Source organism: Bos indicus, chromosome 1 (assembly GCF_029378745.1).
Source record: "Bos indicus isolate NIAB-ARS_2022 breed Sahiwal x Tharparkar chromosome 1, NIAB-ARS_B.indTharparkar_mat_pri_1.0, whole genome shotgun sequence".
Lineage (NCBI taxonomy): Eukaryota > Metazoa > Chordata > Mammalia > Artiodactyla > Bovidae > Bos > Bos indicus.
Genome location: NC_091760.1, coordinates 112,058,341 through 112,086,190, shown reverse-complemented (window position 1 = coordinate 112,086,190; position 27,850 = coordinate 112,058,341). Strand labels below are relative to the sequence as shown.

Genomic DNA, 27,850 nt, shown 5'->3' with positions numbered 1-27,850 from the left:
TCTAAAACCAGCTTGAACATCTGGAAGTTCACAGTTCACATAATGTTTAAGCCTGGCTTGGAGAATTTTGAGTATTACTTTACTAGCGTGTCAAATGTGTGCAATTGTGTGGTGTTTGAACATTCTTTAGCATTGCCTTTCTTAGGGATTGGAATGAAAATTGAATTTTTCCAGTCCTGTGGCCACTTCTGAGTTTTCCAAATTTGCTGGCATATTGAGTGCAGCACTTTCACAGCATCATCTTTCAGGATTTGAAATAGCTCAACTGGAATTCCATCACCTCCACTAGCTTTGTTCATAGTGATGCTTCCTAAGGCCCACTTGACTTTGCATTCCAGGATGTCTGGCTCTAGGTGAGTGATCATAGCATCATGATTATCTGGGTCATGAAGATCTTTTTTGTATAGTTCTTCAGTGTATTCTTGTCACCTCTTCTTAATATCTTCTGCTTCTGTTAGGTCCATACCATTTCTGTCCTTTATCGAGCCCATCTTTTCATGAAATGTTCCCTTGGTATCTCTAATTTTCTTGAAGAGATCTCTAGTCTTTCCCATTCTATTGCTAATTTTCTTGAAGAGATCTCTAGTCTTCCCCATTCTATTGCTTTCCTCTATTTCTTTGCACTGATCACTGAGGAAGGCTTTTTTATTGCTCCTTGCTATTCTTTGAAACTCTGCACTCAAATGGGTATATCCTTCCTTTTCTCCTTTGCCTTTCACTTCTCTCCTTTTCACAGCTATTTGTAAGGCCTCCTTAGACAACCATTTTACCTTTTTGCATTTCTTTTTCTTTGAGTTGGTCTTGATCACTGCCTCCTGTGCAATGTCAGGAACCTCCATCCATAGTTCTTCAGGCACTCTATCAGATCCAATCCATTGAATCTATTTCTCACTTCCACTGTATAATCATAGGGGATTTAATTTAAGTCATACCTGAATGGTCTAGTGGTTTTCCCTACTTTCTTCAATTTATGTCTGAATTTGGCAGTAAGGAGTTCATGATCTTAGCCATAGTCAGCTCCTTGTCTTGTTTTGCTGACTGTATAGAGCTTTTCCATCTTTGGCTGCAAAGAATATAATCAATCTGATTACAGTATTGACCATCTGGTGATGTCTATGTGTAGTGTAGAGTCTTCTCTTGTGTTGCTGCAAGAGGGTGTTTGCTATGACCAGTGCATTCTCTTGGCAAAACTCTATTAGCCTTTGCCCTGCTTCACTCTGTATTCCAAGGCCAAATTTGCCTATTACTCCAGGTATTTCCTGACTTCCTACTTTTTCATTCCAGTCCCCTATAATGAAAAGGATATTTTTGGGGGGTGTTAGTTCTAGAAGGTCTTGTAGGTCTTCATAGAACCATTCAACTTCAGCTTTTTCAGCATTACTGGTTGGGTCATAGTCTTTGATTACTGTCATAATGAATGGTTTGCCTTGGAAACGAACAGAGATCATTCTGTCATTTTTGAGATTGCACCCAAGGACTGTATTTAGGACTCTTTTGTTGACTATGATAGCTAGTCCATTTCTTCTAAGGGATTCCTGCCCACAGTAGTAGATACAAAGGTCAGTTCAGTTAAATTCACCCATTCCAGTCCATTTTAGTTCACTAATTCCTAAAATGTTGATGTTCACTCTTGCCATCTGCTGTTTGACCACTTCCAATTTGCCTTGATTCATGGTCCTAACATTCCAGGTTCCTATGCAATATTACTCTTTACGGCATTTGACATGACTTCCATCACCAGTCACATCCACAACTGAGTGTGTTTTTGCTTCGACTCCATCACTTCAATCTTTCTGGAGTTATTTCTCCACTGATCTCCAGAAGCATATTGGCCACCTACCAGCCTGGGGAGTTCACCTTTCAGTGTCCTATTTTTTTGCCTTTTCATACTGTTAATGGAGTTCTCAAGGCAAGAACACTGAAGTGGTTTGCCATTCCCTACTTCAGCGGACCACATATTTTCAGGACTCTCCACCATGACCCATCCATTTGGGTGGCCCTACATGGCATGGCTCATAGTTTCATTGAGTTAGACAAGGCTGTGGTCCATGTAATCATATAGGTTAGTTTTCTGTGATTGTGGTTTTCAGTCTGTCTGCCCTCTGATGGAGAAGGATAAGAGGCTTATGGGAGCTTCCTGATGGGAGAGACTGACTGAAGGGGGAAAGTGGGTCTTGTTCTGATGGGCGGGGATATTCTCAGTAAATATTTAATCCAATTTTCTGTTGACAGGGTGGGGCTGTGTTCCCTGCCTGTTATTTCACTCATTCATTCACTCACTTCAGTTGCTCAGTCATGCCTGACTCTTTGCAACGCCATAGACTGCAGCATGCCAGGCCTCCCTACCCATCACCAACTCCCAGAGTTACTCAAACTCACGTCCATTGAGTTGGTGAAGCCATCCAACCTTCTCATCCTCTGTCATCCCCTTCTCCTATTGCCTTCAATCTTTCCCAGCATCAGGGTCTTTTCCAATGAGTCAGTTCTTCACATCATGTGGCCAAAGTGTTGGAGCTTCAGGTTCAACATCAGCCCTTCCGATGAACATTCAGGACTGATTTCCTTTAGGATGGACTGGTTGGATCTCCTTGCAGTCCAAGGGACTCTCAAGAGTCTTCTCCAACACCACATTCAAAAGCATCAATTCTTCGGCGCTCAGCTTTCTTTATAGTCCAACTCTCACATCCATACATGACCACTGGGAAAACCATAGCCTTGACTAGATGGACCTTTGTTGGCAAAGTAATGTCTCTGCTTTTTAATATGTGGTCTAGGTTGGTCATAACTTTCCTTCCAAGGAGTAAGTGTCTTTTAATTTCATGGCTGCAATCACTATCTGCAGTGATTTTGGAGCCCAGAAAAATAAAGTCAGCCACTGTTTCCTCATCTATTTGCCATGAAGTGATGGGACCAGATGCCATGATCTTAGTTTTCTGAATGTTGAGCTTTAAGCCAACATTTTCACTCTCCTCTTTCACTTTCATCAAGAGGCTCTTTAGTTCTTCTTCACTTTCTACCATACGGGTGGTGTCATCTGCATATCTGAGGTTATTGATATCTCTCCTTGCAATCTTGATTCCAGGTTGTGCTTCTTTCAGCCTAGTGTTTCTCATGATGTGCTCTGCATATAACGTAAATAATCAGGGTGACAATATTCAGCCTTGACATACTCCTTTTCCTATTTGGAACCAGTCTGTTGTTCCATGTCCATTTCCAACTGTTGTTTCCTGACCTGCATACAGATTTCTCAAGAAGCAGGTCAGGTGGTCTGGTATTCCCATCTCTTTAAGAATTTTTCAGTTTATTGTGATCCACACAGTCAATGGCTTTGGCATAGTCACTAAAGCAGAAATAAATGTTTTTTTTTTTCTGGAACTCTCTTGCTTTTTCAGAGGATGTTGGCAATTTGATCTCTGGTTCCTTGGCCTTTTCTAAAACCAGCTTGAACATCTGAAGTTCACGGTTCATGTATTGCTGAAGCCTGGCTTGGAGAATTTTAAGCATCACTTTACTAGCATGTGAGATGAGTGCAACAAGGAAATGTATCCTTGGTATCTCTGATTTTCTTGAAGAGATCTCTAGTCTTTCCCAATCTATTGTTTTCCTCTATTTCTTTGCACTGATCATTGAGGAAGGCTTTCTTATCTCTCCTTGCTATTCTTTGGAACTGATGTTTACCTGGGGCCAAAGTATGGTGGAGATAATGAAGGTAATGGCAACCTCCTTCAAAAGGTCCCATGTATCATTGTTACACTCAGTGCCCCCAACCCTGCAGCAGGCCACTGCCAACCCACGCCTCCACCAGAGACTCCTGGACACTCACAGGCAAGTCTGGGTCAGTCTCTTGTGGAGTCACTTCTCCTCTCTCCTGCGTCCTGGTGTGTAAAAGGTTCTGTTTGTGCCCTCCAAGAGTCTTTTCCCCAGTCATGTGTAAGTTCTAGCAGCTCTATGGTGGGGTTAATGGCGACCCCCTCCAAGAGGGCTTATGCATACCCAAGTCTGTACCCAGAGCCCCTGACCCTGTGGCAGTCCACTGCTGACCCATACCTCCACAGAAGACACTCAAACACAGTTTTTTCTCAGTCTCTGTGGGGTCTCTGGGTCCTGGTGTGCACAAGGTTTGTTTGAGCTCTCTGAGTATCTCTGGTGTGTATGGGGTTTGATTCTAAAGGCGATTTCACCCCTCCTACCATCTTGCTGGAGCTTCTCTGTCCTTGGATGTGGGGTATCTCCTCACAGTCACTCCAGCGCTGTGCAGCCACTGCTCCAGCGCCTTTATTAACTAGTAGCTAAATGCATTTATGCGTGTCTTAAAACTGTATTGTATCCAGGAAACAGGGAAAGACTGAGTCCAAAGATAAATTGCACCGGACACGACTGAAGTGACTTAGCAGCAGCAGCAGCAACAGCAGTGAGTGTACAGTGGTGTCTAATTTGTATTTCTTTGAGATCATCTTTCTATATTCACCATTCTTTTTTCCTTGAAACATCTGCTGATGTCTTTTGCACATTTTTCTATTGTACCCTTTCTTACTGATTTGTAAGAGTTCTTTATTCTTGGTGTTGATTCTTTGTTAGATGTATGTGTTGCTAATATCATCTCCCAGGTTGTGGCTTGGCTTTTCAAAGTCATTGCTGTTTTGTTTTCTGGATAGCAGTGTTTTATATTGCTCACATCCGTATCCTGAAGTCACAGAGTGTTCTGTTAATCCATCTGGCTGAGGCCTGCAATTAGAGTCAAACTGAAACAACTATTGAGAGTGTCCTAGTCTGCTGGGGCTGCCGTAACTAAACACCGCAGACTGAGTGGCTTAAACAACAGAAATTTTTGTCTTGCCGGTTTGGAGGCTGGAAGTCTCAGGTAGAGGTGCCAGCAGGCTTGTCTTTTGGTGAGGCCTCTTTCCTGGCTTTCAGGCCATCTTCTGGCTGTGTTCTCACATGGTCTCTGCTCTGTGCATAACAAGGGAGAGTGAGCGCTGGCGTCTCTTCTTCTTTTATGAAAACATTAGGTCTGTCAGATGAGGGCCCTAGATAGCTCAGCTGGTAAAGAATCCGCCTGCAGTGCAGGAGAGCCCAGTTCGATTCTTGGGTCAGGAAGATCCAAGAAGATCCCCTGGGGAAGGGATAGTCTACCCACTCCAGAATTCTTGGGCTTCCCTTGTGGCTAAGCTGATAAAGAATCCGCCTGCAATGTGGGAGACCTGGATTCGATCTCTGCGTTGGGAAGATGCCCTGGAGAAGGGAAAGGCTACCCATTCCAGGATTCTGGCCTGGAGAATTCCATGAACTGTAAAGTCCATGTGGTCACAAGGAGTTGGACATGACTGAGTGACTTTTCACTTTCACTTTTTCACTTATAATATCACTTAACTTCTATTACATCCTTACAGGCCTTATCACTAATGCAGTAACATTGGGAGTTAGGACTTCAGCATACTAATTTTTAGGGGATGCAGTTCATAACAGAGGGTGTACTTATCTTTTTCTTGATTTTCAGGGAATACTTTTATCATTAAAAATTATGTTTCCTCATGGTCTTTGGTCTTTATAAATATTTTTTTCAAGGTAAGCAAGTTTCCTTTTTTTTTTAAACAGGTTTTTTGTTTTTGTTTTCCCACTGCTTGTGGGATATTCCCTGACCTGTGATTGAACCCAGACCACGGCAGTGAAAGTCTGGAATCCTAACCACTAGGCCATCAGGGAACTCAGCAAAGTTTCTTTGATTCCTAGTTTGGTAAGAGGGTTTTGTTGTTGTTAAATCGTGATTGTATATTAAATTTTATCAAATGCTTTTTATGCATCTATTGAAGTTATATGTAAGGTTTTTCTTTTTCAGTCTATTAACATGATAAATACATTTATGGATTTTATTGACTTTAACTGTCCTTGCATTTCTGCTGTTAATCCAACTTGGTCAATATGTACAGTTGACTCTTGAACAACATGGGTTTAAACTGCACAGATCCACTTCTATGCAGATTTTTAAAAAAGTAAATACATTTCAGTACTACATGATCCAAAGTTCTTTGAATTCGTGGATGTGTGATGGTATATACATAGGGCTGACTATAAATTTATATGCAGATTTTTTATTTCTAGGGGAGAGGGAGATGTTCCAACCCCCAAGTTGTTCAAAGGGTAACTATATTATCATTTTTCTGGGTTTGTTATCTTAATGTTTTGTTAGAGATTTTTGCAGTTATGTTCATGAGTGGCTTTATGTTCATTGGTTGATAATATTCCTTTCATATATGCTACTTGTTTGATTTGATCTTGAGTTTACACTTATTCATAGAGTGGTTGGAGAAGTCTATCCTCTTTTTCTGTTCTCTAGAAGAGACATTAGTATAGTGCAAAGGACATGGATTCCCAGGGTGCCAGCCTGTGTGTTCATGAGTTACGTAGCTGTTATTCCCAGGTACTGTGAGAATGACTTGGTGATGAGGCCGGTGGGCCTGTAAAACCCAAACTCAAATTCCTTTTCAGAAATCCCCAAGAGATAAGGTCCATTAAGTTAAAAGCCTGGAAAAATAATATGCTTATAAGCCTTTTTTTAAAAAAGCAGGTACTACTTACTTTTGAGGGCTTCCCAGGTGACACAGTGGTAGATTATCTATCTGCCAGTGCAGGAGATGCCAGAGACAGAGGTTTGATCCCTGGGTTGGGAAGATCCCCTGAAATAGGAAATGGTAACCCACCACAGTATTCTTGACAGGGAAACTCCATGGACAGAGGAGCTTGCCAGGCTATCGTACATGGACTTGCAAAGAGTTGGACATGACTGAGCGCACACACACACACACACTGTTGAATATCACTGGTTATCATCCCAAAGTCCTAAATTTTCTCAGTGTTTCCATTTTAATTATAAGTTTAGAATATTATAAACTTTATAAATGTCAGTGTCAAACTTTAAACATGATTCAGTATTCTTATAAAATGACTACGGAATGTTTAAGTACTTAGTCTGACAACTGGATGCCCACAGGGGACTCTTTCCAGAAAGCCAGATGGGATGTAAAGAAGAATTTTCAGCCATACAAATAAAAGGAAAAAACCTATACATATTTATGTAGATTTCACTTGTGTGTATTTCTCTAGCTAAGAGAAACCAAATCTTTATTTGTTGGCGAAACTGTCTTTAGAGCTTCAGGACAAATGGATGTTGGGGAGAATATTGTAAGATAATTTACTAGTGTTCTAGTGCTCTATTTTTACTATGCCGCTGGTCCTCTATTTTTACACAGAAGGTGACAAATGTGACAGCAAGGGGAAACCTCACTTTTTGGCTGGCAGGAACAGATGTTGAAGTGTTCAGAGGTGCAGTTGGCCGGGTTTTTTTCAAATTCTCACATCTCATAATTTTAAATGATGCTCAAACGGAAGTTGCCCAATGAATATGACATTCTGAAACTCGAGGGTTCCAAATGGCAAGGTGTCTATGTTTTTAAAATTTACATTATTTATATTAAAAGCCCCTAGTAATGGAACTCTTGCCGTATCTTCAAGCAGAGATTTTTCCCTCAGCTGTGCTCAGTCTACTAATAAGCCCATTGGAGGAATTCTTTATTCTGTTACAGTATTTTTTACTTCTAGCATTTCTTTTTGGTTCTCTGTTAGAATTTCCGTCTCTATGCTTGCTTTACCCATCTGTTCTTGCATGTTGTCTATTTTTTCCATTAGAGCTCATAGCATATTAATCACAGATGTTTCAAATTCATGGTCTGGGGATTCTAACATCTCTGCCATAACTGAGTCTGGTTCTGTTGCTTGCTATGTTTCTTCAAACTGTGTTCTTTGCCTTTTGGTATGCCTTGTAATTTTGTTGAAAGCCAGTCATGATGCACTGAATGAAAGGAACTCTAACAAATATACCTTTAGTGATATGGCAGTAAGGTGTGGGAGTAAGGGCAGTGTTCACTAGTCTTTTACTGAGCCTGTGGCCAGGGCTGTGAACCCCACAAGTGCTTCTCTTCCTGCCCCTTCAACTCCCCACCCCCTTAGGTGGGACAGGATGGCCATTGTGAGCTGGAGTTGGCCATTTCCCTTCACCCAGACCAGTTAGGCTCTGATAAAACCCCAGTAGGTTGGGCTCAGGTAAAATAATTTCTCTCGAGGGCTGGCCTTGTTAAAAAAAAATGTTCTACTGTATTTCAAAATAGTTCAATTTCTCTTCCCCCTGCTGGAAGCATTAGAGGATTTTCCTCTGATACTTACTGTGAAAACCTGGTTCAGCTCCAGGAGATAAAACTTGCAAAAGTGTGTGGGTCCCCTCACCACCTGGAGTTTTAACTCTCAGAGTTGTTCACACTGAGCCTCCAGCCGTTCATCAATTACAGTTCCAGGTTTTCCAACCCTGGACCTGGCTTCTGGGGAGGTGTCAGCTCTCCTGTTTCTGCTCTGGTAAGTTGTGATTCTCCATATATGCCTGTCTATCTCTACAGTTTTAGGGTAGCAATTTGCCCTGTGACTTCTCTTTTCTGATGGCTCTAAGAAGAACTGTTGATTTTTCCATTTGTTTAGTTTTTCACTTGTTAGCAGAGTGGTGACTTCTAAATATTTTTCATGCCACACTGGAAAGTAGAAGTTGATACATAAAAGAACTCTTTAAAATTAAACACTTTTTAAGTTTAACTTACTCCTAAATTCTCAAAGCACTTTTCAAGGACATTAAGTGGTATGCTTAGTAGAAGAGAATTAGTCCAGTTCAGTTCAGTTCAGTCACTCAGTCGTGTCTGACTCTTTGCGACTCCATGAATTGCAGCACGCCAGGCCTCCCTGTCCATCACCAACTCCCGGAGTTCACTCAGACTCATGTCCATCGAGTCAGTGATGCCATCCAGCCATCTCATCCTCTGTTGTCCCCTTCTCCTCCTGCCCCCAATCCCTCCCAGCATCAGAGTCTTTTCCAATGAGTCAACTCTTCGGATGAGGTGGCCAAAGTACTGGAGTTTCAGCTGTAGCATCATTTCTTCCAAAGAAATCCCAGGGCTGATCTCCTTCAGAATGGACTGGTTGGATCTCCTTGCATTGAAACAACATAAATCACTATTAATTATGGAAGGAAAATGTCTAAAATGCAGGTATCATGAACTTGTTGTAGTAAATTTTGTGTGTCAGCTGAGGCTCAGTTATGCTGTGGCAGCAAACAGCCACAGAATCTCAGTGGCTTATGACCACAGAGGCCTGTCTCTCAGTCATGCAGCATTTCCACTGCAAGTCAGTCGAGGCTTTGTTCCATGTCATCTTTATTCTGTGACTCAGGTTGAAGGAGTGGGCTTTCCTGTGATGTGTCAGTCAAAGGAAGAGAGAAAGTTTTGTTCAAAAGCAGCACTTCTGTTCACATGTCTTTGCCAAAGCAAGTCATGTGACTACTCCAGAATTCAGTAAGGTGGCTCCAGGAAAGAATATTACAGGTCGCATGGCCACATATGACATCAACACAGTGAAAGTAATCTTCCTACAGAAAGGGTGTCAGGTATTTTGAATATTAATGTAATTTACCGAAGTTTCTACCAGGTTCTTCTCTAGTTTATTATAAGTTGGCCAACCAGAATTCTCTTATCTGAGTTGTTCCAGGATGTGCTTACTACTGTGCAAAGTTTCTGTTGGCCACCTCCATACCTGCTTTGAGGTTCAGCGTTTTTTTTTAAGCATTCACTTGCTAGAGGATGCAGGGACAAAAGAATCCTCCGTTAAATGCTTTTGTGAGGAACTCCTGGGCACTGAGTGGGAGTGAAGACACAGCTCTTGTTTTCAAGGTATTTATAAAACAGCTCCCTCCAGTCAGTCCTTGGTGTAGGCATATACATTCCTGGAATCTGCATTGTGAGATAGTTGGTGAAAAAATAACTCCTCTTTTATGCCACATCAGAATTGTTTCTTGAGAAGCATGTGAGTATCCCTGTTACCATCAGATTGTATATGTGTAATGACAAGGAAATAAATTGACTGAGGGATGGTTCGTTATTTTGTCTATACAAAGATGGGGATAAAAATTACTAAATGGGGAGAATTAGGAACAGGTTAGGAGCCGGAAAACTCAGTTAAATAAAGGGATAGAGAAAAGTTGCTTGTTCTGGTGATAACTAGAGTACAGATCTCCAAAGGTCAGGTCAAATTATTAAACAGAAATTCTGTGACTCAAAGGTCACCAGCCGGCAGCTCACAAGGATGAGTCTGGGCTCATATATATGTTTTAAACATCAGGAAATGTTACAAAGAAAGAATATAGGTTATGGTTTCTCTTGAAAAATGAGAAAATTTTCCATTTTTTGCTGACATTCCTGAATTTGGTAAAGTTGGCTGGAGTTGCATGGCTTTCATCCCCTTGGGAGTTAGCATGAATCTCCAATTCTCCACATGGAATCTAGATGGATTAAAGACCTTAATATGGAAAGCACTGTAAAATGTATGAAAGAAAATACAAAAGAGTATTTTTGTCATTTTTTTGAGAAGGGATTTCATAAATAAGACTCCAGATAGTCTACAGTCAACCCTAAAAATTATTTTTTGCCAAAATCAAGGATCCCTATTCAACAATGGCCATCATAGACAAGCAACCTATAGGAAAAGAGATTAGAAAAGCTATTTTCAATGTGTCATACCAACAAAAAACTGTTATCTAGAATATTCAAGGGATTCTTGAACATAGTTTTAATTCATAGCAAAAAAAAATTCAGAAAACACAGACTGTTAATAAGTAATTAATAGAGAAGGAAAGTCATATAATTATTAAATATCTTTAAGTGAATATAATCAGAAAAATGCAATGTAAAATGACTACATTTTCTAGCAGTCCAGTTGGCAAGAATGATCAATCAGGTATCATCAAATACTCACCAAAGATGTGGGGACATGAGAATATTCCTGTGCTGGTAGAAATAGAAACAGCTATTCTAGTGAGCCATCTTGAAATTAAGGACATACATACACTATGCTTAGAAATTCCACACCCAAAGGAATGTCAACATCTGGAAAACCACTTGCATGGTTCTACAAAAAGATGCCCTAAGAAAGATTTATGAGAATGTTCATGGCAGTATTACTTGTTCTAACAAAGGTCAGAAATAACATAGGTGTCTATCTACATCTGAATGTCTAAATGAAATGTGGTACATGCATTTAATGGAATACTATGCAACAGGAAAAATCTTGATATAAGCAAGATTTACATATCATAATATAGATATACATATATCTAAGTAAATATGTATGAAAGATCAAACTTTAAATGTACCAGAGTTGGTGTCTATACTACCTGGGAAGAGATTGGGACTGGGAATGGGGAATAAAGAGATGTAAAATAAAACAAACTGAAATAGAATATAATAGCCTTGTGGATGACAGCATACTGTGAATGAGGAATGTGATTCATTCAATTCTATAAACCTAAAGTTATAAAAGACATCAACAAAAAAGAGTTACTATTCCTTTAAGTTTTGGTCAAAGATAACTCTTGTAAATTTTTTTTTTTTTTTGGTAAAGATGGAATAAATTCCATGGTTTGGCTTGACTTGAGCAGCTCCACTGCCAAACACTAATTTTATTGTTGTAATATCTTGTTATCAAGGCACACATTTGTGATCTTCCTGTTTTGTTGTTTTCTGTGTGTTCGTTCATTTATCTCCACTAAGTAAAGCCCTCTTGTGCATAACTCCCAGGTGACCTACTCCATCTTTGCCTAAGCAGTGTTTTGAAACCAGAAAGAAAATTTTTGCAAATTAAACTACCTCAGTGCTGCTGGATTTGAAACAGCAGATGGTGGTTGGATTTTACAAGTCTCCTTTGCCCCCTGCCTTCATTTTCTGCCTGCTTTTACATTAATCCTCTCTGTGCAGATCTGGCTAAGTGTGTGAAGCACCCTCCGAGGAGCTGTGTTAATGATAAGCCCACCTCTAGGTCTCTAAAGAGTCATTCTGCCTTTCATTCGCAAAGTCTGGGAAGCCCCTTCTAGCCCTTGCCATATTAAAGTTCTGCACCACTGCGATATTTAGAGAGAACACACGTGCAGGACAGGGATGGAGGGCACACTGTCTTCTCAGCAGAGGGCCTCCCAGCAGGCTGGATTTACTGCATTTTTTCACTTTCTTTTGCCATTTGGATTTCTAAATGCTTTTTATTAGTTCAGTCTTTAAAGTTCAGAAATTCAGCCAACTTGTAACAAAACACTGTAGCCTGAATCCCCTGGGGCCTAAGAAAACTGCTGAGCTTGGCTGCACAGCAACTTCTGCTTAAGTCTCCTCTGCGTGCTTCCCCAGCCAAAGAGAGAGACGTCACACTCACCATGCCAGAATTTACGACTTAAAAAACGGAATCTTACACATCAATTTCTTCAGAAGCTTATGCTTCAACTTAATGTTTCTAGTTTAGGAGTATTTGAAGTGATTTCACAGTACTTACCAGGGCAAGATTTGTGTCTTAATTTTGAGTCCTTCATTCATTTAATAACTATTTTCTGAGCACATGTGTCAAGTATGTGGCTCTAGCCCTCACCAGGAAATGGTTAGGCTGTCTTCTTCCTTTGGTGATGAGCGCTGGTATTGTGTTTTTGGACTTCTCTGATCATACCTTTATGAGATGAGTAAATGCTGAAATTAAGTTTCATTCTCTTGTTAATTTGCTACATGGCTTTTCAAATTGTTGAATAGAGTTGATGTTCTTGGAAGCAGAAGAAAGAGATGGGGTGCCTTTTATCTCTGACTTAAATTCTCACTCAGCAGTAATGGGGTGTGTGTGTGTGTGTGTGTGCGCACACACACACGTGCGAGGTTGCTCAGTTGTGTTTGACTCTTTTGTGATCCCATGTACTGTAGCCTGCCAGGCTCCTCTGTCCATGGAGTTTTCCAGGCAAAGAATATTGAAGTGGGTTACCATTTCCTATTCCAGGGCATTTTTTTGACTTAGGGATCGAACTCACGTCTCTGGTGCTTCCTGCCTTGGCAGGTGGATTCTTTACCACTGTGCCGCCCAGGCAGCCCCAATCTTTACTGTTAGGTTTTAGTAAACATCAGCTACTTCGCACACTGTGCTGGAGTGGGGCATAGCGTGTTGTGGTATAGCATATAATAGTATAGTATATTACAATATAGTGGGTAGACCTCAGAGTCACATAGTAGCTCACACATTAAATTTGTTCTCATCCAGCCTTGTGATCTTGGGTATGTGTCTTAACTTTCTGTGTCTCATTTTACTTAAAATTATAGAAGTGTTTTTCAATAAGTCCAAGCACGAACACTTTTATGCTGCTCCAGTACTCTTGTCTGGAAAATCCCATGGATGGAGGAGCCTGGTAGGCTGCAGTCCATGGGGTCGCAAAGAGGGACACGACTGAGCAACTTCACTTTTCACTTTCATGCATTGGAGAAGGAAATGGCAACCCACTCCAGTGTTCTTGCCTGGAGAATCCCAGGGATGGCGGAGCCTGGTGGGCTGCCATCTATGGGGTCGCAGAGTCAGACACGACTGAAACGACTTAGCAGTAGCAGCAGCATAGACATGTTTGTGCTTGGAGTTATTGAAAAACAACTAGGTGAGCAACGGTAGGCTCTTAACACATAGTAGAAGCTCATTAAGTGTCAGCCTCTCCTATAGCCACCTCAGAGGAACATAAAGGAGGTAGAAAGCCCAGGCCTTGTCCTCAGGAACTAAGAGGTTGGTCAGGAAGACCAGACATAGACTCTGTAAAATCACCGGGGAAAATGCCTCTGAGAAGAACCTAAATAGTATGTTAACTAACTCTGTCCCTCTCATTACCACCAATTTCGGAAATGAAAGACAGATTTTTCTCACTGAAGCATGTTTATACTTGATGGTTGTACTTAATATCCAGAAAGCTTTCTATTAACTAACAACTCTTCTTCTTGGAGGAAGTGGAGGATTTGAGTTTTAAATTAGGCTCAAACACACACACTCATGAACATTATAGTGACTTAGCATTCATCAGGACTTTCATCTGAAAGTTGTACAAATGTTGGATCCATCTGGTGACCGCTCATAGAACATGTTATTTCTAGTGTTTGCAAATAATTATCTAAATAGAAATCTGCTTGAAAAGATTCCGTTTAATGTGTATACTCTGAAAGTAATTTCCTTGGCCATTTTATGTATTAAAGGAATTGAAAACCTTCCTTACATTTACATGTCCTCTTGCTGTTTGAAATGCAGGCCATGGCTGTAGAGTTTGAATTTGAATGTGTGCTAGGTCCATGCAGGTATGATCTCTATCAAGAGCCTCTTTTTGAAGAGGTTAGTATTTAAAACCTCCAGTGGTCTTACATCAGCAGGTTTCATGGAAAAAGCAAGGGCCTTGAAGCTAATAAGACTCAGGTTCTATTTCATACCCTTTGGAATGAGGTGTTCAGAACATGCAGAGATGGTGGTAGTCACATTTGTGTAGAGGATGTGGAACCTTCTGGAATCAAGGATTGATGCTTTTCGCTTTCACATTGGCTGCAGTTAAAATATCTCTGATGGTTAGGACTGTCCAAAGTGGTAAGCAGAATAAGAAAGGCCACACAGAGTCTCCCCCAGGGACGCTTACTAGGAAAATGAAGCCCAGGCCCATGCCATTGACTTCGTTATCCTGGGGAAGGAGATGTTTCTGGACGTGGTTTGTGTCTGAAGTTGGAACTTGAATGCTTACTCTTTGGTAGTGAGCTTAGCAACACTTTGAAGGAACTCTTAATAACCTGCTGCATGTCTGCTGACTTTACATCTCACAAAGTTTCTGGTGTCACAAGCAGGGGCAGTTGTAGCTGCAGGTTCCTCAGTGATCAGCTTCTGGAGGTGGTTGTGCTAATCGGAAGCCTCGAGGTGGCGCTTGTGAGCTTCCATTTCATTAGTGAAGTTCAAGAGTGGCAGGTAGGGAGTAAGGTAACTCCAGATGTGGTGACAGTCAGAGAAGGGGACTGATGGAGTGCTTAAAGGAGTCTGGAGCTGGGAGCGCTTAGTCACTTCTCCCCTTGGGGAAGTAATTAATTAGTAGCAGAGCTGAGACTTGAATGCAAGGTCTTGTTCTGCCTCCAGTCCTGATCGTCTCCCCAGTCTGACTGTCCCTAATGAAATGATGTTTGGGCATGGAGGAAATAGGAATAGTTTATTTAGCTAATCTTTCCAGTATTCTTGCCTGGAGAATCCATGGACAGAGGAGCCTGATGGGCTACAGTCCATCAGGGTCGCAAAGAGCTGGACACGACTGAGCAACTGAGCACATTGAACAGTGTCCTTATGTCCCAGTAGTGGGGAGAGGAATTTGCTAGAACTCAAGGAGTGGCAGTAAAGATTTTTCAAGTCCCTCCTTTGTTTTGAAAGAATTACCCCCAAAATTAAAAAAGATTTTTTTATCTTAGAATATTGTTTGCATTTCCTCAAATGTATACGTTGTAGACTTTATATTTTTGGACTCCAAAATCATTTCGGATGGTGACTACAGCCATGAAATTAAAAGACATTTGCTCCTTGGAAGAAAAGCTATGACCAACCTAGATAGCATATTAAAAAGCAGAGACATTACTCTGCCAACAAAGGTCCTTCTAGTCAAAGCTGTGGTTTTTCCAGTAGTCATGTATGGATGTGAGAGTTGGGCTATAAAGAAAGCTGAACACCAAAGAAATGATGCTTTTGAACTGTGGTGTTAAAGAAGACTCTTGAGAGTCCTTTGGACTGCAAGGAGATCAAACCAGTCAATCCTAAAGGAAATTAGTCCTGAATATTCTTTGGAAGGACTGATGCTGAAGTTGAGGCTCCAATACTTTGGCCACCTGATACAAAGAACGGACTCATTTGAAAAGACCCTGATGCTGGAAAAGATTGAAGGCAGGAGGAAAAGGGGACGACAGAGGATAAAATGGTTGGATGGCATCACCAGCTCGATGGACATGAGTTTGAGCAAGCTCCGTGAGTTGGTAAAGGACAGGGAAGCCTGGCGTGTTGCAGTCGATGGAGTCACAAAGAATCAGACACAACTGAGCAGCTGAACTGAACTGATACTCTGCAAAACCAAAGTAGTAGACTATGTTAATTACCAAGACAGATACCCTCCAGGGGAGCAGCTCTGCCTCTGGTTCTAAATGCTATAGTGTCTTCTTGCTTAAGCCTCCACACATTCTTAATTCTATAGGGACTAGTCTGAAGTTTGCTAACCAAGACCTTTCTTCATAGATGGTGAAAATTAATACTATAAATAAGACTCTGGTAGTGTCGAGGGTGGTAATAATTTTTGTTCTTAAGAGAAAATATATTCCTGGCATTGTAGAAATATCATTTGGATATTTAGTTAAGTTAAACACATATTTATTATTTAGACTGCTAGGTTTAGAGAAAAATGGAAAAATTATGCTTTCTGCTCTGGGTTATTGGAATTACAAATCTGGCTTATTTTGAAGATCTCTTTCAACTACATTTTGAATGAATAAACTAATGAACAAAGGACTATCATAGACCAATATAAGTTATTATATGTATCTCACTAAATTAAATAAAATTTCTGCCCCAGATCTCTCCATAATGGTAGTTTCTAAAGAACTGTATTTGGTTCAAGACAGTTATGTGACAATATTTTGTTATTAGATAAAATTTAATTAGGGAGCATGACTATGATCCAAGAAAATGTTTTAGCTTATTTAGCTGAACTGCATTTGAACGACCAGATAAATTATTTTAGTCAGGTTTCAAAGTGTTTCTGGTCCATTCCAAAATGACTTAAGACAATTAAACTACAATAATCATATATTACCAAATACTTAACAGTTGTACCTAGAAAACTATGTACCAATAATAGCATTTATTAAAATATAAAAAGAAACATTTTCAATGCTAATAAAACATATAGTATTAAATAGATCATTTAAAATGTGTAAATATCTTTTTTAGATATATCATCTGGTTGGTTTTAATGTATATGTATGTGACACAACCGACATCTTCACCTAAGATTCTGTCAGGTTGATTTAAATTACGTCCTTTCTCAGAAAGCCAGAACCCACTTTCCAAGGTCTTAATGAATTCTACCCAATCCAACATTGCCATCTAGGGTTAGTCAGGCATCTCAGCAATCACTTCCTACCAGGAGATCTAATACACTGAAGGCAGAATTTTATGGGTGTTGTAGGAAATGAAAACAATGATTATCCTTTGTTTGTTTAGTGTCCTTTTTCTGCTATTCACATGTGAATAGTGTTTTATGTTGTATTTCTTATATGAAACTTAATAACCTGAGTGAAGACTACTTTAACACCTAAGGGACAAAGACACACTGTTAATTTCTAATGTTAGGCATTTCATTGTGTGACAACGCCTATGTTGAGCCACAGTCATGCTTCATCCTCATAACAAGCTGAGTATTGTCTCTGTTTTTTTCACATATGACAAAACAAATATAGAATAGTTAAGTAACTTGCCAAAGGCTATACATTTAGGAACTAATAGAGCCAGGCTTCTAAATCCTGGAGACAGAGCCTCATACTTAACCAGCACTATTGTAAAAGAATCAATTTTTTTTTTGGTCTTTCTCTCTGTTCTAGGTACTGGTGTGATTCAGATCTGGTGAAGGCCCTCTTCTCTGTGTCCTCACATGGTGGAAAAGAAAAGAGAGTGTGTTCTCTGGTGTCTCTTCTTTAAAAGCTACTCATTCTCTTATGGAGGCCCCACCCTCATGACCTCATCTATCCCTAATTACCTCACAAAGGCCCCACCTTCAAATAGCATCACATTGAGCATTAGGGCTTCAACATGTGAATTTGAAGAGGATATAATTCAATGAACAGTAAGAGAAGGGTCCTCCAAGGGGACCAAGCAGCTTTCTGGGTGAAATGACGGGAAAAAGATTCCTCATGTTCTTGCCTCTTGGTAATTAAAATTTTTTTTGTCTTCCTTACACTATCAGGGCCAGATCATGAGGCTTTTTATGCCATGAAAGGGAAAAGATATCCACCTGTATAAAGAAGCTCATGTGATTGGTAAGAAAGGTTATGACATGAGAGTTGTTTCTAGAAGGGAAAGTAATTAGAAAGTCCTTCTGGTACTAGAGGAATAATGGGGCTGAAAAAAAGAGGCGGGCCAGATAACTGTTTCTCGGTCTTCATGTTCTCAGGGTTGAGCATGGATTGGGTGTGGCTAAACATCTAAACAGGTTTGGGGCTGTCAGAGAATGTCTGCACGGAGGACTGTAAGCTGTGGAGGGAAGCCCTGGGTTTGTGATAGCAACTTGTTTAATGTGGCACCTTGCATGGGCTTAATTCAGAAGTGAATGTTAGGGAGAGGTGTTTCCATGGATGGGCCTAACACAATGCCTCTGTTCCCTGTGGCCATCACACACTGGAAAGTCACAAGTAATGCAAGACTGTATGAAGTGGAAAGGAATTTGGAAGCTGAGAGCACTGATAGGTTACAAGCAACCTGGAGTCGTGGAAAAAGAGGTCATAGAGTGCAGGGCCTTGTGAATGCAGGCATGACTAGAGGTCTGCAGCCTTGTTGGTGGATACCAATATGAAAGCCACAACAATGACCAAATGGGGTAAGGCCTGCAAAGACCCAGAAGGTGGCACATGGACCAGAGGTTCTTCCCCACCTTGTCATCAACTTCTCTTGAACTAAGAGGGAAGGAAAATTGGTTAGGGGAATCCCTTAAAAGGAAAGAAACCATCATAATGAAGAGTCTAAATCTGAAATACACTAGGTCTTTACCTTAAGAGAGCATTTAAAATGCAAAGAAATGCTATTATTACCTTTATTAATCAAGTGTTCCTCCTCAACATTATCCCAACTCCACCTCAATGACCATCAGCAGAAATGGAGCCAGAGCAAGCTGGAGCAGGATGAGGACAGTTGTGGAAAATAGTGCACCTTTTAATCATTATAAATTCTGATTCTGCTGTATCATATTGATGTATGGCATAAATACTAGAAGTCACTCTGGCAAGTTGGGGGATTCCCTGGTGGCTCAGACAGTAAGGAGTCTGCCTGCAATGCAGAAGACCCAAGTTCAATCCTTGAGTTGGGAAGATTCCCCTGGAGAAGGAAATGGCAACCCACTCCAGTATTCTTGCCTGGAAAATCCCATAGTTGGAGAATACTGGCAGGTTACAGTCCATAGGGTCGCACAGAGTCGGACACAACTGAGCGACTTCTCTTTCACTTTCACTGGCAAGTTAAGCAGTAACCTACTTCTCTTAAAAATAAACTGACTGGCCTGACCCTTTAGGTATTAGAAATTTCTTGAGCCTTGAGCAGATGTCAGTGAGCAATTTCTGGCCACATTTTCATTCTCACTGGGAATCCCCAGTAGAGTGGGGGAATGACTGGTAATGCCTCCCACTTTTTGTTTTTAAAGACAGATAGGCAGCTGGGCTATGTGTCCTCCTGCACAGGTCACTGACTAGAAAATTCATTGACACCACCAAGGACCTTTGTGATCCTGGGAATATTGCTTAGCTTTTCCGAGCTCCAGGTTCTTATTTACAAAATGGAAATAATTGAAAAATAGTGTTTGTTGCATATAGTTTTTGCAATCATCTTCCCTGATAGCTCAGATGGTAAAGCATCTGCCTACAACGCGGGAGACCTGGGTTCAATCCCTTAGTCGGGAAGATCTCCTGGAGAAGGAAATGGCAACCCACTCCAGTATTCTTACCTGGAAAATCCCATGGATGGAGGAACCTGGTTAGGCTACAGTCCATGGGGTCACAAAGAGTTGGACACGACTGAGCGACTTCACTCACTCACTCACTCAGTTTTTGCAATAATGGTAAGCAATGAGACAAATATACTGTGAAATATAAAACTATTATTGTTCTTGTTAACATTATTACCATTGCTATTACTGTTGTTATTACTTGGGTGCATTTTGAACTAATAGTTGGGAGATCCTGATATGGATAAATAATCTAAGCATGTGCAAAACTGTGTGTATAGTTTTATCAAATACTACCTCATTATTCTCCTAAGAGCCAAGGCTGTATAATTCAATATTTTATTGCATATTATTTCATTTTAAAATTATTTAGTTTAGTTGGTTCTTATCATCTAAATGATCATTTATACAGGCAATGTATCTTATAGCACAAATACCTATTTCTGCAGCAGAGGTTCTAATATGATATGTCTGGTACATACAAAAGCTATAAAAAATATGAACTGGAGAGTAGAAATATTCATTTTCAACCAATTTATGAGATAGAAAAGTTCTTGAAAACAATGCTGAACAAATAATATGGGAAAGCTATATGCATATAAATTAAAAATTAAGAAATCAAATCCAGTAAAGCTCTTAAAATTTCCAAATCCTTTCCTTTATTTTCTTTTTTCATTCACTGCTGAAGTTTATTTTACTGCCTTTCTCCCTTATTATTACAAAAATAATACAGCCTTAGGCTCTTTGCAGTTTAAAAAATTAGCATAAAAAGTGCCCATTATTTGTTTGTATCCATCCAAAGACACCAAAACAAAACAAAACAAAACCCCCAACCCCCACAAAAACCTCAAAACAAAAAACAAGACCAAAAAAAATACTCATTATTCTATACACTTTAATAGCTTGATGAATAGCCTTCTAGAGCATTTTTAATATCTTTAAAAATGATTGAATCACACCTAATCTTTTGAAAATTATCAGAAGTTATACATAACCAGTTCCATCCTGTGGACATTCAGGTTGTTTCCTAACAGTCCTTTCTGTTGGATGTTAGGTTATTTCCAACTCATTACTGTAACCTACTGCTGCTACAAGAGATTACCACACATTTAATAAACAGCACTGTTATTCTCTTAGAGTTCTGGAGATCGGAAATCTCAAATCAGTCTCACTGGGCTGAAGTCAATATGTCAACGGGGCTGGTTCTTTTTAGAGGCTCTGGATGGAGAATGTTTCTTTGCATTTCCAGCTTCTGGAGACTGCCAGCGCTCCAGTCTCTGCTTTTGTCACTTGCCTTCTCTTTGGCATGTACCTCCCTGTATTCCCCGCCATGTGAAGACACTTAAAATCACATTATTGGACCTGTATGGATAATGCAAACATTAACGTAATTACTTCCGCAAAGTCTCTCTCGCTATGTAATACAACCTATTTCCAGGTTCTAGAAATTGAGACATGTAAATGTATAAGCTGGTAGAGTAGTCCGGGAAAAAATACTAGGAAAAAAATCCTGAAAATTTTATGAAAAGTGATAAAAATATTTAAAAACATATGAACAGTTATAAAACTGCCAAAATTTCTGGTACTGCCTAAAATAGGGATCAGTGTCCATTGGTGTCCATTTCAACCAAGATATTTTTTGATCAACCTGCTTTCCATGTCCGCCATGTAAGTATAAGGAAAAGTGAGTGAGTAGACTGTAGTGGTAGGGCTGTATATCTCAGGATACAAGCCTTAGAGGAAGTGAAAGGTAAGCTGAGATGTTTAGGAAAAGACAGGAATCAGGAGATGGGACAAATGGGAGAAAGTACCTAGCAACACAGAGAAGGTGGTGTACATGAGAGTGAGGAAGGACCTGTAGGTAAAAGAGAACATTATCTGTTTAAGGAACTGAATGCCTGTTTATGTGGCTGGTGGTATATTTTGAGTTGGCAGTTGAGGTGGTTGCTGCAAAAGAGGGATCTGGTTCATCAGCTAGGGGCTGGATGAAGCCTATTGTTTATGGATTTTTATCTTATGGCAGATACAGGGCCCTGGAAAGATGACTTGAGTTCTTAGATACATGAACTTAACATTGATAATATGGAAACATTCCCCAACTGATCTGTAGATTTAACACAATCCTTATCAAAATTTCAGTGCCCCTCCCACCCCCACAGAAATTGATGAGCTGACCCTAAAATTTTTTTGGAAAGGACCCCAGAATTGTTAAAAAAAAATCTTGAAAAAGAAAAAGTCAGAGGACTTACATTTCCTGATTTCTTACTGCAATAGTGAAGATACTAGAATAGTGAAGATAAAACAACCTTGACATAAAGATAGACATATAGACCAATGGAATAAAAATCCTCACATTTACAGTCAATTGATTTTTGACATGAGATCATGATAATTAAGTGGGGAAACAATAGTCTTTCCAACAAATGGTGCAAAAAGTTGTTTACAGTTTAAAAACAGTAACATGAACTTAGGCCTTATCTTATACAGAAAAATCAGCTGAAAATGGATCATAAACCTACATGTAAGAGTTAAAATTTGAAAGTATCTAGAAGAACACACAGCTTTCTTTGAGTCATTAACTACTGGGGACATGCAGATCAAAACTACAATGAGATACCACTTTATTTCCCCTAGAATGGCTATAATAAAAGGGACTGGTAATAACAAATAGTGGCAAGGATGTGGAGATATCTGAACTAATCCCAGGGACAGGGGAGCCTGGTGGGCTGCCATCTCTGGGGTCGCACAGAGTCAGACACGACTGAAACGACTTAGCAGCAGCAGCAGCAGCAGCAGCAGAGGGAATATAAATGATACAACCACTTTAGAAGAGAGTTTGGTACTTTCTCAAAACGTTAAGCATATAGTTTGCATATCAGCAATTCTACTTCTAGATATTTACCCAAGAGAATTATAAACACATGTCCACACAAAGACTTGCATGATAGTGTTTATAGCAGTACTGCTTATAACAGCCAAAGGAGTGGAAACCCAAATTTCCATCAGCTCATGAATGGACAAATATGATATATCCATAAAAGGGAACTTTATATGACAATAAAAAGTAAACAACAAAAAGGAATAAAATACTGATGCATGCTAAAACATGGATGAACCTTGAAAACATTATGCCAACTGAAAGAAGTTAGTAAAATGGTCACATAGTATATGATCCAATTTATATAAATGTACAGAATAAGGACATTTTTAGCAGCAGAAAAGTAAAATTAATGGTTGTCTGGGGACAGGGGTGATGGTGGGGAAGAATGGGGAGTGACTGCTAATAGGTATGTGTTTCTTTTTGGGGTGATAAAAATGTACTAAAGTTCGATTGTGCTGAAGATCACACAACTCTGTAAGGATAGTAAAACCTATTGAATGTACTTTATAAATGGGTGAATTTTATGTGCATAAATTATGTCTTAATAATGATATTTAAAAAATGAAATCTAATACATACTACAACATAAATAAACCTCCTGGCGTTATGTTTTGTCAAAGAAGCCAGACAGAAAAGACCACGTATTTGAGATTCCATTTAAACAGAATGTTCAGAATAGGCAAATCTATAGAGCCAGGAAGTAGATTTATGTGGTTGCCTAGAGCTTGGGGTGAGGGAAGATTGGGAAATCAGGTTTCCTTTTGGGATAATGGAAATGTTCTAAAATTGCATTGTGATGATGGCTGCTCAAGTCTGTAACAAGAGCAAAAACTATTGAATTGTGTGTTCTACATAGATGAATTTTATGATGTATAAATAAATCTCAATGTCTTATGGTGTATAAATCTCAATAAAGCTGTAAAAAATTTTTAGTGGCCTGAGGGTTGACATGGCCAACTTCCTTCAGTGTAGGGGTGGATTAGAAAGGCGCCAGTGTGGAGGGCAGGAAGGCATGCTAAATTTTTCAGGTAAGAGTTAAAAGCTGGTCAGGTTTTTTTCAATTTCACATTTAACTAAAAATAGGTGCTTATTCTCTAGACAACTGTGATGATAATGGTTTCCTAGCTCCAGTCAGTTGCTTACCATCTTCACCATTTTTGTAACAGCCACAACTCATTATAGCTATGTAATAGGTGATGCAGCCAAGGACAAAAGGATGCTTTTATTTCTGTATGTTAAGAATCAGCTGATTTAGAGGCAGAGGATTAATCAGACTGTCAGATTATTTCCTTGAAAATAAAAGGAGCAAAAGAAATAATAACATGAGGCTTTCGTCATTCAGCAAGGCAGCCATTTAAAACTTTGTATGCGTGCAGTGTCTGAGTGTCTCTCTCCTTGGCTATAATTGAGGGTTTTCTCTATTTAGACACATGGGAGACACTTCTGTAACAAGTGGTAGGTATTGGCTTGCTAAAAAAAAGCAAAAGCCTGCTTCTTATGCACCTCATGGCCTCTGATCAATAACCTGCACCTCATATAACAATACACCTATGAAAACTGATTTATTTTTAGCCTTCTTTCAGGTAAGCTATAATGTCATAATATCACAAAATTCAATACAGGTAATATTTTTTAACTGTTGGAGACACACATTAAAAAAATACCCTAGTGTATATTGTAAAGACAGCAATTTAAACATATGCAACTACCTGTGGTTCATTTCTTGACTGTTTAGAAGGACAGCTCCACATGGGAAATAAGAAAATGGAATAGATTAGTGTATCCATTCATCTGATGCTATGGCATGAGGATTTGAAATGATTATTAAAGTAAGAGAATGACAGAGAGGAATATAAAAGCTGAGCAATATCTAACAAGCTGAGTCTGACCACGAGACTGAAATCTACTGTGAGTTCACTGCTGTGGCTATCAAGCTGGGGCTTTGCAGAGGCTTGCATCAATGTTTATCTGCAGTTAATACAGAATTTGAGCCTTTCCTGGAAGCCTTGTAAACAGCCTTTAAATACTCTTTTAGCCTTTGTTATTAAGACAGTTCTTATAATCTTTAGGGGCTCAGGTGTTTTCCTTTGCTTGAAGGCAGAGACAAGTCTGGGCAGGATGTGTTATTGTTCTTGGAAGGGAGCCTGACCTTTGCCAGGGCCCTGGGAGAAGAGCCAGGCTCAATCAAGTCTGGGAGAGGGCTGTGTAAATACACAGAGAACAGACTAGGATCTAAGAACCTGGGTGTGACACCTGGGACTAAATACCTGAGGCCATTTGCATCAACATTCTGATGTATTCTGCCTTGATCAGGGGCTCTTGAAGTCAGAGTCCTGTGGAAATGATAATTACATTCAAAGTATTATTGAATAAACAATTTCACCTTGATAGTTAACAAAACAGCTTGCTATTACTGACAGCATGTATTAGGCTATCATTGCATCGAAGCTTAAAATTCTCATCCCACACCAGAACAGAGCTGATTCCTTTAGGACCACAGACTCTGAAAAAGGCTGGTTAGTCCAAAGAGATGGAGAGAGGTCTGGACAGCGAAGGGGCTGGATCTAGTACCCACGCTCCCAGACTTGGTCTGTGTCCTTTCTCTCTACTACAAATCCTCAGAAAGGACACAGGCTTTGGTATCTGCATGTTAGCATGTATTAGCCGTGTGAACTCATTTGTAAAGTGAACAAAAGAAAACCAGCCACGTGGGGTGTTATGAGGGCAAGGTGAGGCGTTGGACACCCGTCCCTGTGCAGTTAATAAAACCACTCTAAGAGCACAGATTTTTTTTCTATTCTCAGTATCATCTTTGATGAATTCTGCTACATTTGGAGAATGTAGTCATGTGGCCCCAGCAAAATATACTAGCATCCTGGGAACTATAAAACACTGGCCACCAGATGCTGCTACACAAATCAGAAGCCTCATCATCACTGAATCTAGTTCCTGACCTAGAGGAAGAATAATGCATGTGGAAGCAATTTGTATAATATAAAGTGCTATAAAATGCTAATTTTGTTATTGTTAATATAACTTAATCAATTTTAATGATTTTAATGGTGCCTAGTGCAGCTTTTGCCCGGAGGATGAAGATGGCACAGATTTGGTAATAAACATATCTTTGCACAAGGGTAGCCCTTGGCAACAAGAAGGATAATTGCTTAGAAACAGCTGTCTTCTGGTAAAAAGGAAGAGCAAAGATGAGTGAGGAATAGTTCCAAACGGCTTTGCAAAAGGCCTAAAGGACTAAACCTTTGCAGCTCATGAGAGGATTCTCAGGCTGTTGGTGAGGAGCAATTTGTCACCCAGAGTGCCCCTGTGTTTAGACGAAGCCACAGACTCTGAAGTCTATCCTGGAAAAGATTTTCCAGGGAATCCATCTTTTCTTTAAGTTCTTTCATTTCAGCATCATTTTGAAGTCTGAGGGTGGAACGTATGGCCCATGAACATTTTAGAAAACTAAGACTAGTTATATATTTGACAGACAGATGTCAGTCAGGGGCCAAGGGCATGCCATCCACTAGCTTGCTTGTTGAGGGTCTAGTCAGCTATGGGGTACTGTGGCGTGGGCCTGCAGTTTCACAGGTGAAGTGGTAATGGGGACTCTCTTGAGGGGTTCCTCAGGGTCAGGTAGAGATTACACTTAACCAGCAGATGAGTACTGGAAATCCTTTAGGAGATGACTTCTGTGTGGATGGGTTGGTGGGACCCAGGTGAGTGATAGTGATGATGATATTAGGGGAGTAAATGTGTGTGTGTGCACATGTGTGTGTGTGCACATGTATGTGTGCACATGTGTGTGTGCACATGTGTGTGTGCACGTGTGTGTGTGCACATTTGTGTGTGCACATGTGTGTGTGTGTGTAGAAGGTATTGTAGTGGGATGTGCATGTGTGGAGGAGTTGTAAAAAGGGGGAGTTTCTTACAGTAGTAGTTTTTCTATTTATAAATGAAATATAAGAATATTGTAGAACATGTGGGAAAATATAGAAAAATATAAAGAAAATTAAAATCAGCTGCAATCTACCATCAAAAACTAATTGAAAGTACTGGATGAGTGTCAATCTGGGCCAGAAATGAACATGGAAATATAAAAATCCTTGAATCATTAAAATAATAGGAAAAGGGATTTTTTTCCTACTTTTTTCTTTTGCTCTTAGTTTGCAGTGGTTTCTTCTAGTGCTTTTAATGGAGATATGTGTATGAAAGAGCAGTAATATATTGGTAAATTTTAGAAATATAGAGTACGACTGTATACGGTACTTTGTTATCTGTTACCTTCATGGTAAGCATATTGAGATTTTCTGTTGTGAGTAAATATATTTCTAAAATATGACTTGAATCACTCCTTTGTTTTCCATCATATGAATTGATTGTAATTTATTTTAGAAACTCTTTATTGTATACATTTGATTTGTTGATTTTTTTTTTACTGTCATAAATAAACTGTATTCAGTATTCTTTTTTGTTGTTGTTGTACCATACAGCTCGTGGTATCTTAGTTCCCGACTAGGGATTGAACTTCCCTTCAGTGGAAGCAGATTCCTAACCACTGGACCACCAGGGAAGTCCTTGTTCTTGATATTCTTATATATCATGTTTATGTGCATCTCTATTGCTTCCTTGGAGAAGGCAATGGCACCCCACTCCACTACTCTTACCTGGAAAGTCCCGTGGACAGAGGAGCCTGGTAGGGTGCAGTCCATGGGGATGCGAAGAGTCAGACATGACTGAGCGACTTCGCTTTCACTTTTCACTTTCATTCACTGGAGAAGGAAATGGCAACCCACTCCAGTGTTCTTGCCTGGAGAATCCCAGGGACGGGGGAGCCTGGTGGGCTGCCGTCTATGGGGTCACACACAGTCGGACACGACTGAAGCGACTTAGCAGCAGCAGCAGCATTGCTTCCTTGGAATAAATACTTTAAAGTAAAATCACATGATCAAAGGGTATAGTCATTTTTCATGCTCCTGATACATATTACTGGACTGAATCCTGAAAATACTCTTTATACTCCCAGGGGAGATATTTGAGAAGGGACAAAGAAGCAGACTGGAGATCTATGGTGAACTGACCTAGAGAAAGAAATTGGAAGATGTCTCTGAGAGGGGCCAAGCAAGAAGTCATGAGAGAGGATTCTCAGGCAAGAACCCAGAAATTCTCAGGGATTTGTCCCTGAACCAGTGACAAAGTCAGCAAAGTAAGCTGAGGGCAACACTTCACCTTGAAGAGAAGATTAAAGAAAATGATGTACGTGAAAAATATTCCTTGAACTCTTAATAGGCTTTACAGAATTTATCTAGGGTAACTTATTATCATCCTAGTGACTCATAAGG

At 39.9% G+C, this 27,850-nt stretch overlaps 1 long non-coding RNA gene across 1 annotated transcript; it reads left to right on the top strand.

The window, feature by feature from the left end:
* Positions 1–83: 83 nt before the first annotated feature.
* On the top strand, positions 84–26,975 carry LOC139184066 (uncharacterized). Its single transcript, XR_011567492.1, has 2 exons — positions 84–17,764; positions 17,885–26,975. It is a non-coding gene; the product is annotated as an uncharacterized lncRNA (long non-coding RNA).
* The last annotated feature ends 875 nt before the right edge of the window (positions 26,976–27,850 follow it).